Genomic DNA, 19,761 nt, shown 5'->3' with positions numbered 1-19,761 from the left:
CGGAGCATGTTTTGATTTCTCCATCTATTTCTGCTCACTTTGCCATCAGGTTGAGCTTTTAACAAAAGTAGACTAGTTTATGAAATAATTCTCTTGGCTTGACAAGTACCAATGTGGTCATAAATAGTTTTGACCTATTATGTATGTAGGGAACACAACATTGCACATGGACTTGTTAGAGTACAGCTGGGGTAAGAGTTCTAAAGATGAATAATGATAAAAGGTATAGATGGCAAATGATAAATTGGTACTGTAAACCTTACCTGAACTTCCCTGATGGTCCAGCGGTTAGGACCAATGCAGAGGACAGGGGTTCAACCCCTGGTCAGGGAACTAAAATCCCACATGCTGTGTGGCAGCTGCCAACAAATTAAAAAAAAAAAAAAAAAAAAGGAAAACATACCCTACCTGTTATGGAAGTCCAGAGTGAATTGCCATCTAAGCAAGCTTCACTCTGCAAGCAGGGCTTAAGTGGGACCTTGAAGGAAGGCTATAGTTTAGACTGCACGTTAGGAGAAGGTGTTCCAGAGCTGTGATACTGAGTAAGGATCAGGAGGCAAAGTATGTAGGCCATGCCAGAAAGATAATAAACTGATTATTTTGGTGCAAGAAGAGAAATTCCACTGGACAAGAAACTGGTATTCCTGTGTTGGGCCAGAGTTAGTCATTTTTAGCTTTTCCAGATTCCTCTCTCCTCCCAGTCTTAATGGCTTATTCTCTGTAATTATTAATAGGCTAGCGAGTAAATGGGTTTCATTCATTCATTCAATTTGGAGTATGTGATGGTCTGTTTTATGTACCAACAACCAGGCTATAGTCCACAGTTATTCAATCAAACACTGATGTTCATATTGCCATGAAGATGTTTTTTAGATGTGATTAAAATTTATATAGTTTACAGTAGGTAGGGAAGGTTGTCCTAGATAATCTGAGCAGGCCTGATTTAATTAGTTAAAAGACCCTAAGAGCAGAACTACTGCTTCCCAGAAGAAGAAGAAATTCCGCCTCTGGAGAGAAGCTTCAACTCCTGCTTGAGAGTTCCAGTCTGCCCTTCCTTATGACTGACTTCAGATTTCTAACTTACGTAGCCAGCCCCATAATCACATTAGCCAATTCCTTGCAATAAATCTCTTAATATATATTTAGTTCTGTTTCTCTGGTGGAACCTCGACTGACACAAAATGCATTAACAAATAGATTTGGAGAGATGTAATGGAAAAATGCTTTAATGCTTTAGTAGGAAAATGTTTTGTGAAAAGTGGAACTTAGAAAAGATTCAATCTAGTGGTAATGCATAGGGAATATTGCAGGGAGAATGTGTGTTGGAGGCAATCTGGCTGGAATGTGGAGATAATTTTTATAGCTCAGTGTTCTAGAGCTCAGCCAGGAGTATGGGACTCCTGTTGAAAGAAACAAGGGACCTGAGGAATCAGAGTCACAAGTGAAGTTAAAGTTTGTTGAAAAAAAGTTGATGATTAAGAATATATTGGAGATACTAAATCCAAATATATCCAAAGAAGGAGTCTTGGTGACAGGTGTTTTGGAACCAGGTAGAGATCAAGTAAAGGCTAGAGCAGATCAGAGGTCAAAAGAACCACTGATGATGTGGTTCTAGGAATATTCAAACTGGCTTAAAGAGCAAAGGATGGGAAGAGATTGGAAAACTAAGACAGGTTAAAGAACAGGTTACTAAAAACTAAGACAGGTTAAAAAGCAGGTTACTAAAACAGGTTAGGATGCCATAGCAATATATCATAAATGAAATAACATAAGGCAGTGTTGAAAATGGAAAAGAATGGAATAGAGGAAGACGACATTAAAAAAGAAAAGAATTCACATTTGCCAAAAAATTATTACACTAATAGAAAAAAAGGAAAGCAATGGCACTCCCAAGATCACAAAGTATTCAACCATGAGACCAAGTGCACCCAGAAACATACCTCTTTGTGACTCTTAACAGAGTAATGATCCACCATGACACAAATATTCTACAGTGACTCAGGTATTCTAATATCTTATGCTTCAACAAAACAGTAGACATATTAAACTATTGGGCAATGACGTTAGACTGCTTCTTTATTCCAATCTAATTTTTTCCTTATTTTCTTTTTTCTACTTTATCAGTAATCTAATTACCTGTACGACACTGATTAAGACAGTAAGTTCTCCCATAAATGGCCCTGGTTGCAGATATCATGGCCCATTTTTATTGTAAATAAAACTAGATCTTCCAAGCATTGATAGTTAATCTTTCTTTTACTTTCAGCTTTTGACAATCCAGAAGACCTCTGAAGCACCATCTCCTGTATGTGACCTCAAGGATTTGTCCGTGAAACAATTACAGATTTGATGAGCTATCTTTGAAAATGTGACCCTGAAGTTGTATTGTTCATTAGCAAATGTAAAAGGAAGGGGAACAGTGTTCATTTCGACACACTTTTCCAGAATATTTTTTCACTTGAAGTCAGGTTATGCTGCACTACAGCTACTTATAGACATATATTTGTTGGCAAGCATCTGTTTGATACACCTTAAAAATGGAGTAGGTTTAAAATTCATCAGGAACGCTTGGGATTAGATGTCAGAAAGAATATTAAAGTTGCAAAGCATTAGTCAAGGCCATTGAGAAAGAAAGAGGCGTTTAAGAAAAGGTTCTGAAATTTATTTTTCTGAGATGATTGAAATCAAATTCAGTTCAGAGACAGGGTATTTAAATGCCATCCTTTTGAAGTATTTGGCTGAATATTTATACAGTGCTTGGTACTTAGAGTCATATAGATTAGCATTCCAGTGTCAGATCCACAACACATTAGTGTGTCGACAATGACAAATTATTTAACCTCTTAAACCTCCATTATCTCATCTCAAAAATGGGGAGGTGGTGATAACAGTGTCTACCTGTTAGAATTCTTATAATAAATGCAACTAATATGTTTAGTGCCATGCTAAATGCCATGGCCTCTATTCTCTTGTAATTGGTATTGATCAACAAAATTATGTTTACCAGGCATGATTTATTTAGTAGACAGTTATTATGAACTAGAGTTTGGAAGAAAGAAACATGACTAGTATTTTTAGTTGAGTGTATTAAAATTAGATTACAGTCATTCTACCACTGGATAATGTGTATGGTTTTCATTTTAAAGCAGGTCTCACATCTTTTCAAAAGGATATTCCAGCACCAGGCAAATGATGTCCAGCGTGGCACAGGTACAAGAGTGAGTACTGCAGTATGTATCGAAACTTCTTACAGAATTACCTTTAACTCTAGTGGTCCTTGGAAGCTGCCTCGTTAAGTGTATTATTGCATGGTACTTGACCAATCTAGCTGATTTTCTGAAACCCTTAAGCTTAGCTTAATGGTAAAAGTTTCAGGCCATTTCCAGTGAATAGGAGTTACAATTTAGACCATTGGCAACCTCAGGCAACTGAGATTATTCGGAAGGAGCTATATCTAAATGAATGCATTCACTTGTTAGGGTTTCAGAACAGCTGTCACAGATGCCCTGCTTGGAAATAAATAAACTCTATAGATTTAAAATAAGAGTATAATTTGCTAGAAAGGGCTGCATAAAGGCTGTAGACAGAAAAGAAGGAAAAGAAAACATTTCTCGTGGCTTCAATAATGTTATATCAGTTAAGGTTCATATTAAAATTGAAGATTGATACAGGCCAAAGACAGATAACATTAGTGATGCTAATGACAGTGATGTAACAGCATATCTAAAATCTTTTCTCAGAAAATATCCTTGTTTTAAAAATTTGATAAGCAAAAAATATAATCGTATTTGTTATTAACATTAACAAAGCATTTTCTTTTTATTGATTTATAGTTGACTTGCAATATTATATTAGTTTCAGGTGTACAACATAGTGACATGATATTTTTATAGATTATACACCATACAAAGTTGTTATAATATTATTGACTATATTCCCTGTGCTGTACATTACATCTCTGTGACTTATTTATCTTATAACAGGTAGTTTGTACCTCTTAATCCACTTCACCAATTTCACCCATCCCCCTACCCTCCTCACCTCTGGCAACCACTAGTTTTTCTCTATGTGAGTCTGTTTTTGTTTTGCTATATTCTTCTGTCTGTTTCATTTTTTAGATTCTACATATAAGTGAAAGCATACAGTTCTTGTCTGCCTCCATCTGACTTGTTTCATTTAACATAATACCCTCCAGGTCCATCCATGTTGTTGCAAATGGCAAGATTTCATTCCCTCTCTTTTTTTTAAATTGAAGTACAGTTGATTTACAATGTTATATTAGTTTTAGGTGTACAACAGAGTGATTTGATATTTTTATAACTTATGCTCCATTTAAAATTATTATAAAATATAGGCTGTATTCCCTTTGCTGTATATTACACTCTTGTATCTCATTTATTTTATACCTAGTAGTTTGTACTCTTAATCTCCTTCTCCTATTGTGCCCATCTCCCTACCTCTCTCTCCACTGATAACCACTAGTTTTCCTCTGTATCTATGAATCTGTTTCTGTTTTGTTATACTCATTCATTTGTTTTATTTTTTAGATTCCACATATGAGTGAAAACAGACAGTATTTGTATCTCTCTGTCTGACTCATTTCACTTAGCATAATGCCCTCTAGGTTCATCTATATTGTTGCAAATGGCAAAATTTCATTCTTTTTTATTGCTGAGTAGTATTCTGTAGTATACATATACCATATCTTCTTTATCCATTCATCTGTCGATGGACACTAAAGTTTCTTCCATATCTTAACTACTGTAAATAATGCTGCTATGAACTTTGGGCGCATATATCCTTTCAAATATCCAAGGAAACAAAAAGATTTCATTCTTTTTTATGGCTGAGTAATAAAAAATGTATGATTATGTCAATTTATAATAATTAATAGAAAAACATATCATAAAGAATTACTAATCAACACTATACAGAAAAGATAAATAGATCAGTGAAACAACTAAAATTTATGAATATAAGTACTGTGGCTTATACTAGGCATTTTCTGGTATATGTTAGATATGGCATATCAAATTAGTGAAAACTGTGATTATCATATAATAGATGGCAGTGGAAAGCTGATTTTCTCAAAAACTAAATTAGATAATTTTCTCATGATTTGTAAAAATATCACATTATAATTAATTTTAATGGTCCCATAAAAATAGAAAAAGAAAGTGAATGTTCATCTGATCTTGGTTGTGGGAAAGTCTTTCAAAATATGAATAACAATGTTTTTATTTTTTTTTTTTTTTTATTTTTTATTTTATTTATTTTTTTTTTTTTAGGATGTTTTAATTATGTTTTGGGAACTTCGTGTTTTTTTTTTTTTTTTTTTTTTTTTTTTTTTTTGCGGTACGCGGGCCTCTCACTGTTGTGGCCTCTCCCGTTGTGGAGCCCAGGCTCCGGACGCGCAGGCTCAGCGGCCATGGCTCACGGGCCCAGCCGCTCCGCGGCATGTGGGATCTTCCCGGACCGGGGCACGAACCCGTGTCCCCTGCATCGGCAGGCGGACTCTCAACCACTGCGCCACCAGGGAAGCCCGAAATATGAATAACAATGTTTTTAGATATTATCTTTTTTCCCTTTTCTCTACATTTCATCCTTTCCAACAAGCATACTGACCAGACATCTGGCTCTCTATTTTGAGAAGGATTCTGGCACACCAAAATACAGAAATAGACTACATCTATTCTTGAATTTTTTTTTCTTTTGAAGGCCAAAATCCAAGATTGAACATAAACAGTTTATGGAGGAGGAGAAAGGGAAAGGGGAGCCCATCTTCCCTCAGTGCCTGTTGCCTTACCTCTGAACATAGCCCAGGAACTGGGGCACCACTCTGGATCACTGGCTAACTCTACCATGGCATAGAGTTTTCAGGCAGCTTAAGCAACTTAAACAAAGGCAGATACCACAAAAGAAAAAAATGCCATATTTCCCTGCCTAAATATGAAAAAAAATTCTTTAGGTCACTAAATATCTTCTTAGTTACTGAAATAATATTTTGTCATTTTATACACTATATTTTATTTATTTAATCATGTACCTATTTCTCAATAATTAATTAGTTTCCAATTTGTATTAAAATAAATACTACTTTAATATGTGATTTATATACTTATTTTCAAACTCACCCTGAATTGTTTACTTAGAATAAATTCCTCCATTTGGAAATCCAGAATAAAAAGGTATACATATTTTTAAGTCTCTTGATACATATGGGCATATTGATTTCTGGAAGTGGTTATCTCACAATACTGCCATCATTATTTTCTTCCCCTGGTTTTTTTTTTTTTTTTTGATCAATTTAAAGGGCACAAGCTTATAGAGTTATTTTTTACTGCCAGAGAAGATGTACATTTATTTAAAAAGTTTTTGTCAATTGTAACGGTTTTTTAAAGAAATGCCTATTTTTTCTGTTTATGTATTTTTAGTGCTTTGTAAGAAATTTACATACATTAAAAATATGGCTTGCCCATCAAATCTGTTGTCAAAATGTTCCCCATTTGCCTTTGACTTTTTAGTTTTATTTATAACTCTAAAAATGAACATTAGTTTTAAATGTTGATCTAAGCCATTTTATCTTTCATAACCTTTGTGCTTTTTAAATTAATATTATGCATTGCTTCCATTTTCATTTAGAATTAAGTTTAAAAAGTGACATATATATTTTGTTCTATTTCTTCTATGTGTTCTGTTTTTACTACTAACACTAATCAATCTGAGACTTATGTCTTTAGGTTACAGTACAAAATATTTTCTCTATTTATTTATTCACTACTTCTATACTGGTATCTATTGTTAGACAGTCATGTGCTATGTCCTGGGGATAAAATGAAGTATAAGATATAGTCCATGCCTTCAAACACTTTATTTCTTTAAGCATATCACCAAGAGGCAAAGAAAATTGGAGAATAACATAAATGCTATGATGGTGCTAAATATAGTGTGCTATGGGGAGCACAAAGTATTGTGAAATAGGGAGGTCACTTCTGGAATTCTAAGAAGTGACCTCTATGCTGAAACATATAAGATTCATAACTTATCCACATAAAAATGAAGAAAGGAGATTCCATAAAGAGGGGCAACATGCATAGAAGGAAAGCCTGAAAGAAGCCTGAAGGTACGTGAGAGAGTGTAGTCCATTCAGGAGATGGAAATAAGTCAGTGGGCTGGTGCAAGGAATATGAGAATTTCAGGATAAGAACCATAAAAAGTAACCAAAAACCAGATCACAGAGAGTTTCATGAGAGACATTAAGGAGATTGGAATTGCTTACTAAGGACAAAGAAAGTCATCGAAGAATGCTATAGCAGGCATGGAACGTCACAAGATTTTGCGTCGGCCTGAGTCCAGGAACAAGCGTGAAACTAGACAAGAGTATCACATCTCACTTGCAACCAGGAATACCTATATTGGGTTACTCTTTTTTGAGAAATAAACACTTTTTCTCTTAAACTACTGAAACATGAGGGTAGTTATTACAGCAGCAAGCAGCTGTTTGTCGACCCATAGTGAATAAAAATTATTCCCATTGTTGAAGTGCAAATCATTCACTAAGTATTCAAAATGTAAGGACCAATTTCTAAATAAAAATCCATATGTTAAGCCCTATTGTGGTTATAATAAAAAATGTTATTTGCATTTGAGATATATGGAAAGCTTTGGCAGTTATGAGTGTGGGAAATCTTTTTTTAAAGTGGAAGTTAAACTGTAATATACCTGAATACACAAAATTGTTATCAGGGGTGTCAGTTTAGGGATTTTCTCTCCTCTTAGATATTCTTTTCTTATGTTCAATACCCAATATCAGTCATAAATAAGATCACTTTAAATGATTAAATGGAAAAAAGTGGGTTTTAGAAATGTCTATCTATCTATTTAAACTTTGTGCACACCAAAGAAGAGCAAAAATAGCATACTATAGGATTGCATGCTTATATTCAAATAATGGCTATTTTTAAATTAAAGTTTTCTGTATTAGTCAGGAGTAATAGTTATTGAGATTATTGGTTTAGTTTGGTGGAAATGTGGGACTTTTAAAAATCACATGTATTCCTAGGGACTAGTGCTCTCCACACCAACCTGGGACAGCAGACCTGCCCCTGCTCACCGATTTCTGAGGACCTACTGTATAGCACAGGGAACTCTATTCAGTACTCTGTAATGACCTATACGGGAAAATAATCTAAACAAGAGTAGATATATGTGTATGTATAACTGATTCACTTTGCTGTACAGCAGAAACTAACAACATTGAAAATCAGCTATACTCCAATAAAATTTTTTTTAAAAAAAGATACATGCATTCCTATGTTCATAGCAACACTATTCATAAGAGTCAAGACATGGAAATGGCCTAAATGTCCATTGACAGGTGAATAGATAAAGAAGATGTGGTACATATATACAATGGAATACTACTCAGCAAAACAAAGAATGAAATAATGCCATTTGCAGTGACATGGATGCAACTAGAGGTTATAATACTAAGTGAAATAAGTCAGAAAGAAAAATACCATGTGATATCACTTATATGTGGAATCTAAAATATGACACAAATGAACCTATCTATGAAACAGAAAGAGAATCATGGACATAGAGAACAGACTGGTGGTTGCCAAGGGGGTGGGGGTTGGGGGAGGGATGGAATGGGAGGTTGGGGTGAGCAGATGTAAGCTTTTATATATAGAATGCATAAACAACAGGTTCTGCTGTATAGCACAGAGAACTATATTCAATATCCTATGATAAACCATAATGGAAGAGAAATTTAATATACATATATATGAATAACTGAATAACTTTGCTGTACAGCAAAAATTAACACAGCATTGTAAATCAACTATACTTCAATTAAAAACAATAAAGAATCGAAAAAAATTTTGAAACACCTTAAAAAAATCACACATATTTTTGACTAATTTCATTCTACTTTTCTCTAGGACTATTCTAAGAACTGCAATACCATAGAAGACCTCTAATATAACATTTCTATGAAATTGTACAAAAGGTCTTCATTTATTAATGATCAATAATCTAGATATCAAGTATATACATTTTAAAAGAAGTACCTTAGATCATATTAAAAAACTAAAACTTCAACTTTTCCATGAAAATTTTCCTGTGAGGTATGAATGTTCAGTCTTGTTAGTTATATCACCTAATAAATAGAGCTACAAAAACGATTTAAATGCTACAAGTCTAAGGTCTTATCTGTTATCACAATGCTTTTAATTACATGAAACGGTAATGTTTTTCTCTCAATAGATTGCATTATTTTTAGAAGGTGCTTATACTATAGATTGAAGTGTTGATTGAGTATAGTTTCTCTTTTTAGTGTCTAAAGGTAAGCAGTATAAACAGAAAAGTCAATTGAGGTTGGCAGGTAGGGAGAGTTGGGTTGGAGTTTATGCTGTTATCTGCAGAAGCAAATTGTACAGGCAAAAACAATCAACATAGATAAATTTAGCCTGTGGAATTGAGTTTCTGATAAAATTTCCCTACATTCCACAGCCATTTATACTTGCCCTAAAGGTTATTATTTACTTTTGAACATTATTACAAATTCTTAATGGAAAATAGTGTAATTCATTTGAAGTGATGCTACACTGTTGTGCATGCAGTACACTCAAATTCTTGCAATTATTCTTCTGACTTAAAGGGTAAGGAGTTGTTATTCCAGAGTTTCTTCTTGTGCTTCCAACTTTAACAGATTTATTCCTATTTTTTAACATATTATGCTTATTTATAGTCAACAGGAAAAATAGTTTTTAATTAAGTGAATTCTATGAATCATTATATGTGAATAATTTTTATGTCTTTTGTAAAATGAACTAAGCATTGTGTTTAGCTTGATATAGCACATAAAAATCCATGAACTATTTTGGGCTATTAAGTGTTGAGGGAATTTTTATCTGAATTACATTTCAGAGATTATAACACATCAGGAATCAACATTATATAATTATTTCTAGTTCATATAGTTATTACAAGAGTGATGTCATGAAGTGTGTATTGCAAGATGAATTGTGTATGCATAATATGTTATTACTGTCAATATATATCAAGTGTTAATTATCTTTTTTTTTTTAATTTAAAGAAAGTATGGAGTAAATGATAACTAGAAATTTATTGAATACCTGTGGTGGACCTTACATTAAACTAGGACCTATGTGTTATATAAGTTGAGTACAATCTATAGTTGTCTTCCAGTCTTATGTTTGGTAAAACAAAAGTAATGCATGAAAAGTAACAAGAGAAAGAAGACAACAAAGTAATAAATCCCATGGCAATTGACTCCAGAAGTTCAGAGAAAGGTGAGGTCAGTAGAGGTTTTAGAATTCAGAAGAATATTTCTTTAATAAGTTTAAACTTGATTTGGGGTGACAACATGAATATAATTTAGATAAATAAAGAAAATGACCATTCTGGACTTGTAGAATACCAGGAGCACATGCATGTACATTGGATGTAGCTTTGGGTCTTAAGGGAACCAACGGGTAAAGGAAACATATTGGTTCTTAGTGAGAAAACTATTCTACTAAATAGAGTGGGAAAGATTAGAGAAGACATTGAAAGCTATGGAACAAATACATAAAACTATCTATCTATCCAACATCTATTTATCTATCCATCATCTATTATCTATCTAACTCAGAAACTCCTGACTCCCTAGGACAAAAATGGAAATGCTTTTGTGAATTTTACTGTATTGAGGTAACCCTGACAGCCAATGAGGGTAAATTTCTATTTCAATATATTTTACCTCCTAAAACAGTTCCTCCACCCTAAACCTGCTGCTTATAATCACTTAAAATAATTTATGTAAGAACAAATGATTTTTCTTTGGACTAAAATTAACTACTGTTGATTTATGGAGAGGAAGCTACCATTAATTAACTATAATATTTTAGACCTGGGACTGGTCACAACATGTGTTTTATTGCATACTTCTTCACAGCAATGCCTGGAGATAGATGCTTTTATCATTGAACAATAGGACTTAGGGACATCAGGAATAAGTTATCAACCAAATCCCAACCTAACTCCAAAGTCTATATTTTATAACCAAGCTATCACATAAATTGTAAGTAGTCTAAGTTATTAGATATATTTATATTTACTTCACTCCCTTCTAAACTTATATTCCCCCCTCACCTATTTCTCATAACTCAGATGGGCATATTGATATCAGGGGCCCCTACACCTTAGCATACAGTTGCTGCAACCAAAGGCAGGCACCTGATATAGGTTGAGTCAAATATTTTCTCTCTCTATAGAAATTTGAACTGAGATACACAGAGATGAATTGAGCTGATATTGACAAATGGATCTATAAGTGATGAGGTAAAGCAAGAATCACCATGAAAAGCCATGGAATGCTGCAAGTGAAAGTCAAGTGGAAGCAGAAAATAAAAGCCTTGGAGAAGAAGCCCGAACCCTGAGAAGATAAAGAAACAGATGTGGAATGAGAAACAGAGGCATGCAAAGGTACATGATTTTGTGTAACTAAAAATGTCTTTGTTAGTTCCTCTTGCTTGAATAGACATAAGACTCTAGGTTTAAAATCCTATTTTCATGGCAACTTGTAGATTTTACATTATTTTACAGCATCTTGTCGTACAGAGGAAAAGCTGCATCTTAGTTCATTTTTATCTCTTTTTAAGCAATCTTTTCTTTTTAGTAGAAGCTTGTAAGTTTTGGTGTCATTTTTATTTGTTATTGTTGTGTTGTTGTTGAGGGCAACTATCTCAATGACCCACTCTGATTTAGGTATGCAGAAATGACACATTTATTTAGTTTTATTTAATGGAACTCTGCTGTAGTAATTTTCAATGTGAATAGAAATATAAGGGACTTATAAGTAAAAGAAATTGACTCTATCAGAAATAAATTAATCATTTTTTTCTTTATAAAGGAGCATTAATAGTAACATAATTTAAACCAAAGTTTTTGCTTGCCTTAAGTCACTAGAAAAGTGATTATTTACAAGACTTTTATAGACAACTACCATGTGTGAATATTGTATAAGAATATCAAGACAATGTATAAACAGTGAATCTAATTCATTTAGATAATAATTCAATAGTAATAGTATGAAACCATTACTAGTTTGGGGTGCTCTGTATGTAATAAATTATTTCTTTAGTATTAATATGAAATGTGACAGCAGTTTCTGAGAATATCTACTGGCAATAAAAGCCTAATTAGAAATGAACAGCATATCTGTATGGGGGCAATGGATTTTCATTTTATATGGCAATGTCCCAAGGCTAGAAATATTTTGTAAAATAGATATGATTTATCTATTATTTTTCATTTTTCCTTTCAAAGATATTTTATGTAAAGGTAAGATGTGTAGATAAAGATTAATGCTTAGATGTTATAGGGATTATTCTACAGATGGCTGTTGATGCCTCCGGCTCTACCTTGCCACACAGAAAGGGGATACTTTTCCTTCCCCCTTTAAGCAAAGTTAGATCATATTTCAAGCGATGAGAAAATAATAGGTGATAAGAGGAAGAAAGAACAACTGCTGAGTTTCTTTGAAGGATTCTAGTGAACTTGATTCTTTAAGCTACTACTTTTTCTTCTTTTTTCTTTTTTTTTTTTTTTCGGTATGCGTGGCTCTCACTGTTGTGGCCTCTCCCGTTGCGGAGCACAGGCTCCGGACGCGCAGGCTCAGCGGCCATGGCTCACGGGCTCAGCCGCTCTGCGGCATGTGGGATCTTCCCAGACCGGGGCACGAAACCGTGTGCCCTGCATCCGCAGGCGGACTCTCAACCACTGCGCCACCGGGGAAGCCCCAAGCTACTATTTCTTTACTTAACAAATATATGTTGGGTATGCCTGTTGTGGGCCAGGCAGTCTTCTAGGTGTTCAGAAAGATCAGTGAACCAAGCAGACAAAAATCCCTGCTCTTGCTGAGCTGAGGCTGTTTCATGTGTCCATTTTCCACACCTAATTAAAATGCATCATAAATGCTTGGCAGCTTCCACCACTAACGTGCAAAATCTGATGTGTGTTTATGCCTCTACTTTGCATCTACTTAGTCATCCAGTTTGCTTGTTCTCTCAAATGTTAAGAGCAAAAATCTTGTACATCCCTAGATTTCTTAGTACAAGCTCACTTGACAAAGACCCATGGCAGTGCTAATCCAGAGAACATATGAAACTGTCAGGAAGTGTGGACCCCGCTAAGGTACCATTTTTGAAAAATAAGTTAGTTGTAAAATCAGGCAATTTATAGACATTTGTTTACAAATCTAGTTTGGGAGACTGAAAAGATCATGAGTGTACTTGGAATTCCATTTGCACATAGTACTTCATCAGGAAGATGAGAAATAGGCAGAGAATTCAAGGAAAGATAAATGTGGGGATATGGCCGAATCCATGTAATATCTCAATCTCAAAATCACCACGAAGTCCTTGTTGGCTCTACAAAGACCTGGGAAGGCACACACTTAAAGGGATAGGAAATCTCACCATGAGCTAAAATAATATTATTGAGCCAGGATCGAAGTTTCCACAAGGCAAAACGAAACTGAGAAAGTAAGTAAGAATATATAACTTTGTATCATTATGCGAAGTGTTTCCTGGGTACACTCATAGGAGTTTGAAGGAAATTCACAGCACAGCACTTGTCACTAGAAGCAATAGGCTAGAGAGGATGCAGTGGGTGGCAGCACTGGGAAGTCAATCCAAGGGAATCAGGCACTGCTTCATATGCCTAGAGACACCAGAGAGAAACGACTCCCTCAAAGTTCTATTGCTATAATACGCTACAGAGATTTCCCCAAAGCAACTGTTAGTGCAGAGAGAAGAACTTCTGGGTCCTGCCACCAGACGACCACAGAGTTCTTGACAGCAGCCAGCCACCAGAATCCACATCCATCAAGAGGCATTGCCATTGAGAAAAGTTGTACAGAAGCTGGAACTAACATCAGGAAGCATTTGCAATATAATACCAAGTGAAAACAAAAGGTACACAACTTTGTATATAATACAATATTGAGAAATACGTATGTTATATGTCCATATGTAGAAAACAAAGACAGGGAATACATATTTTCTTCAATGAACATGATTTAAGTTTACAATCATGAAAACATTTTTTTTTCTGTAATTCTATCTAATTACTATAAATTTTATGTAATACACACTCCATTTGTGATTTAAGTTCCATCTTGATGTCCATTTGAGAGAGTTTTACAGTTTAGACACTCATTTGTTCTGTGCATCAAAGTGGATTATTAAATATTAACATAAGAGTGAGTGAGGAGGGAGTGATGATTACAAAGTCCTGTATTCTTTATTCTTATAACTAATCAAAGGGAGAGATGGGGCAAAAAGAAACATAACTGCCTCAAATACATTTTTAGGAAATGTTTAAAATATTAGTTCCAACAATCTGAGTTATGATTTAAGTCCAATTCTCATGGAAGCCAAAAGGAATTTGTGGTGTTTATCACCATGTGCTTCCTTAGAGTGGAGGGTGGAGACGGACACTACCAGAGTTGCTGGGGGAGGTGTAATGTGAGAAAATCCCGTTAGAGAAATGCTTATACATGCAGGCAGGGGTTGTCAACCAATTTCCTTCTTAAGAGGGTTCTGTCAGAAAGAGAAAGTAAGAGAAGAACTTGTAGTAATAAAGTCAGGTGATAAATAGGTGGAATGAGAATTGCTAGACATTTTTTAAAACTATGATTTTGACCTCTTTTCAGATTAGTGACTCTTCTATCCTTTCCTGGAGAAGCGTTACCAGCCAAAATGTACCCTGACTTCCATAGCCATTTTTTTCCAATTTCTGTACAGAGCTCACCTGTCTCTTGCTTAATAATATCATTTGTTGTTTTAATGAGGGGTTCACTTATTTATCACCCTAGGTGAAAGATGACGTGTGTATGCTGAGCACCAAAGGGCTTAGCCACAAACTGTAAGAGCAGGAAGGCTGACGTCTAGACAGTGTCAGCGATGGTAGCCAGGTAAAAGGGAAGTAGACTTTGTAGCTTATTCCTTTAGAAAGCTGGGGAGCAGTGGTACCCAGGGGTTTTGGGTTAACTGTCCCCAGGCATGAAAGAGTGTATCCTTTCATAAATTATCAGGACATATTTGAGTGTCTACAAAAATCTGTATTCAGCAAATTATCTGCCAATTGATCAGTTTTAATCCAGCAGTCACCATAAAGAAATGCTAAATAAAATGAAAATGAAGAAAGCATTCAAAACTAGCTTTCACATATATTAAAACTACTTAGTTCTCAGATTGAAATAGTCAATTAACAACCCATGAGTGATGATACAAATTGAAAGAAAATAAGTCTTAACTTTGTGTGTGACAGATTATTAATCAATCTAAGACAACATGTTCATTCAAATTAAAATGGCAATCAAATCAATACAGTAACAGATATTGCAATCCAATTTCTACCATACATACTAGGTAATTCATACATTCAAAAACATTTGCTGAACTCCTGCATGTGAATTTTTAGGCAACGGCTTTGCCTTTCATCTTGACCACAGGCTTGTTTTGCTGAAGCACGCAGCGCACAATCAAGATGCCTTATTGACCTTAATACAAATCACCCAGAGTTGAGGTCTTCTCTTCTTAATTAAAAAAAAAAAAAGTTTATTTGGTGAGTCTACCTGTGAAAGTTTTTGTCCATCATGTCCATCATTTATGATACAGCAGGAACACGAAAATCTGAGTGCTTTGATCAACAAACCAACAAATGCTAGGTTAAAGAAAACTGAAACTTTGACAGCAGCAGAGAGACTGCATTTTCATTATTCAAAAGGTATGATAGTGTCAAGATTTGAGAAGCAAGAAGGAAGTACAAAGTAAGAAGCCCCCCAATTTACCTGCTTTCTCATGCTTTGTTTAAAGCAATTGAGATGATTTTGTTTTGAACTTATTCTATTTTATTTAACTTATCCATCAGTTCAAGATAGAAAACATTGTTTGACATCCTGTTAGAATGTATTTATTACTAATTTTAATTTGTTACCTAATTTCATTTTAACTTTGTATTCCAAAATAAAGCCTCTGAATTCTATATACAAATACCATTTCTATCATAAACGTTATTGAACATTGAAAGTTTGATCCAGCTCTAAAGTCCTATCCAGCCCTGATCTCATATATCTAGAGCTTTTAAAGTCTTTACGCTCATTTCATGTCTTTAATATTTATTTTGGGTACAACAGAATGAGCTTAAAATAAAAAAAATGATGCTTATGTTCAAGGTATACAACTTCTTTCTGGCAAGGTTCTTATCTTTTCAATAAACCATTGAATTTATTGCCTATGTTTTTTCTTTAGAAGAAAACTTGACCTTGTTTCATACCACATGTTTTTGACACTTAAGCTATAAGAAAAGGGCTTCTTTTCTTTCTTACAGCTGCTTTCTTTATAAAATTAAAAAAGGAAACTTCTCCCTACTGGCATCTAATTCTTATTATTTTCTACTATTTTTTGTTATTGTCAGAAAATATATTCTGAAGGCCATCTTCAAAGTTAAATTTACATAGAAGTCTTTTTCCATCAAATAGCCACAGTACAATTTTGTGTGCTCACTACAAAATTGAGAAGAAAAACAAAATTACAGACTAAAGAAGTATAAAAATCAAGTTTTATAAGAGTAAAACAACTAACACATGTTGAGCTGTTACTATGGACGAAGTATTCTTCTAAATAGTTTACATATGTCATTATTTAAATTGACATAAGGTGAAACTGAAGCTCAGAGAAAGTAAGTAACTTGCTCATGTCACACATCATCCAGGAATTAGGTGATGGAGTCAGAAATTGAGCATATATCTGTTTGTAAACTCTGACATCTTATGACTGTGCTATGCTATTTTTAAAAATTGCTTTGAATACTGACTTTACCATCGATGTAAAGCATGAAACTAGATTAATGAAAAGTTTAAAAAATTACATATAATTCACATGAAAGTCAAAAGAATTTTAACAGCATGTAAGTAAACTTGTGCTGTTTTATTTTACTCAACCATTTTATCAAAGTTCTGAAAAAGTTTGTGTTATAAAATATTGATTTTTAAAAAGTAATTATACATTTGATGACTTTTTAGCTTTCTTGTGGAGGATATGTGTAAAGAATGAGTTTGCAGGCTATACAGAAATATCCTTAGTAGATATTTCTAAAATTCCCTGAAATAATAAACCATTACTGTGTTTTGTTATTGATGATATTTACATTTTAAACATTAAACATTTCCTGGTTTGTGGGGGCAAATGCCTAATATTGAAGTGTATTGGGAAAAATTACAAAGCCAATAAAATATAAAGAGTTCATTACATAATATGTTAAAAGGGATGTAAGAGAGGGTCTCTGTAAAGTAAAAAAGGGATCAGTAGAACTGTATACTGCTATTTGTTTTTCTGTTATGATTTTAAGCTAGAAAAATAACATGGACATAAACCATCCACTTAAAGAAATCCTCAATTTTCCAGTTAATATCTTGAAAGTATTAAAAATGAAAGGGTAAAACTCTGTCATCATGGATTGATTTGTGTTCCTCTAAAATTTATATGTTGAAGTCCTAATGACTCAGTACCTCAGAATACAATTTCATTTGCAGAAAGGGGCTTTCCAGGGGTGTTCAAGTTAAAATGAGGTCATTAGAGTGGGCTGTAATCTAATATGACTGGTCTCCTTATAAAAAGGGGAAATTTAGAAACAGACATGCATATGGGGGACATGATAGGGACATGAAGATGGCCATCTACAAGCCCAGGAGAGAGAAATGGAACAAATCCTTCCCTCATGGCCTTCTGAAGGAGATGCCAACATCTTGATTTTGAATTTCTAACGTCCACAAGTGTGAGCCATTAAATTTCTGTTGTGTAAGCCACTGGGTTTGTGGCGCTTTCCTATGGCAGCTCAAGCAAAATAATACACCCATATGACCCTTTACTGGCATAATGGATGTCTCTATCATTATCTTTGTTACAGGATGGTTCAGCTGACTATTCATTTAAGATGTTTTGTGAAATGATATTGTTGTTACTACTTTAAAACTGAAAAAGTTAAAAAAAAGGAAAAAAGTATTCAAATCAGTGAGTATTCCAGTGTTCTTATGCTCACTTTATTCACTGTCTTAATTTCTTGTATTACAGAATAGTGCTTGATTATATGTTTGCCACTGATTATGCCTGGTTTAAAAGAAAATAATTTGTGTGCATATACATAAATCTGTACAATTGACTGCTCTATATTTTTGTGTATTAAGAATAATTTTAATAAAATTTGAATTTAATGCAGTGCCTGTATTTTCACTTTGTTCATAATGTTGCTTAACTATGAAACATTAAATGATTATTTTCTTTTAAACCATAATAGTAAAGTCAACATAACATTGATCTTTTATATATTCTCTGAAATAAGAGTTGCTTTTACTCTCTAATTTTGACTCTTTTAGTTGAAATAACTCAGATATAATTAAGAGGATACATATTCTATATTAATTGTTTGCTTGTCTTCTCTACCTCATGATTTAGAGATATTAAAATTGTAGGAACTATAGTAACAGAATAACCCACCAGGGAATGAATTTTTAAAAATTATTCTTACTATCACTTAAAGCCTCTGAAAATGTTATTATAGGGAATTACACTTTACTGTACTTTAAGGCTGAAAAATAATTGTAATCAGACAGCCATGGGTGGTTATTTAGAAATGCTCTTTTAAAAAGTATTTCCATAAAAATTATAAATAGTAACTTAGAGCCTTCCTCATTGCATGGGCTTGGAGAAAGAAGTTGCTAGATGTGCAATTTGTTATTATCAAGTGCCCCAGAATATACACATCTGCTGTTGAACACCATAAAAAGTATTTGTTAAATATGAACTTGAGTTCATAAATATGAACTTGAGTGTAAAAGTGCCACCTAAAACACCATCTATTCCCATCTTGGCAAAAGGCATTCAGCAAATAGCAAAAAGGCATTCAGTTTTCACCCAGTAAAAACTTGCTTTACAGTATTATCTTCTGAATTGAATATTTTTTCCCCTGAATGATAGCTTTCCTCTATCATCCAACTACAAAAGGCCTGTAGTAATTGTTATGGTGTCTGATTCATTGTCCTTAGTATCTTCATGGATAGTTTTAATTAAATCTGGAAAGGTTCACTTCCACACTGCCAGTGGCTCAGCATTCTCAGGCTGCAATCTTGGTGTCCAGCTTATTATAGTGTCTCTTGCTGTGTTAAACAGCTATTCAGTATGTATAGCTGTTGGACTTGACCTTTTCGTCTTCTAGTGTTCAGATTAACAGAAGGTAGAGTGGCTGAGAGGCCTTGCTGATGAAATCTTTGTGCTTGCTTCTTAATTCAGAGTATGGTAGTAATAATAGTTCTTAGCTTAAGCACAATCCATTTTAAAAGTTCTATAATTGCTAAATTATAATAATCATAATCATGTGAGATGACTGTAAGGGAGGAGATCAGAAAATATACTTTTTTTGTTTTAAAAGGATTTTTATTTTATCCATTTCCAAGCATGCCTGGTTGAAGCAATATACAGCGAGTATTTCAATTATGCAATTTTCAAGAGGCTATTGCTACAATTACTTACTTGGAAATAATGAAGAACTTATTTCATTACATCCTGCAATATGATAGCATGTGCACCAATCTTTGGGTCTACTGACTATCAATAGGATAGTAGCAAATTCTTTGAAATTGGTTAGGCACTGACTTAAAAATTTAGGTGGAAAGAAAAAAAGTATATTCAT

The sequence above is a fragment of the Stenella coeruleoalba genome (genome assembly GCF_951394435.1).
Source record: "Stenella coeruleoalba genome assembly, chromosome: 17".
Taxonomy (NCBI): Eukaryota; Metazoa; Chordata; class Mammalia; order Artiodactyla; family Delphinidae; genus Stenella; species Stenella coeruleoalba.
This window is presented reverse-complemented; position numbering follows the sequence as displayed.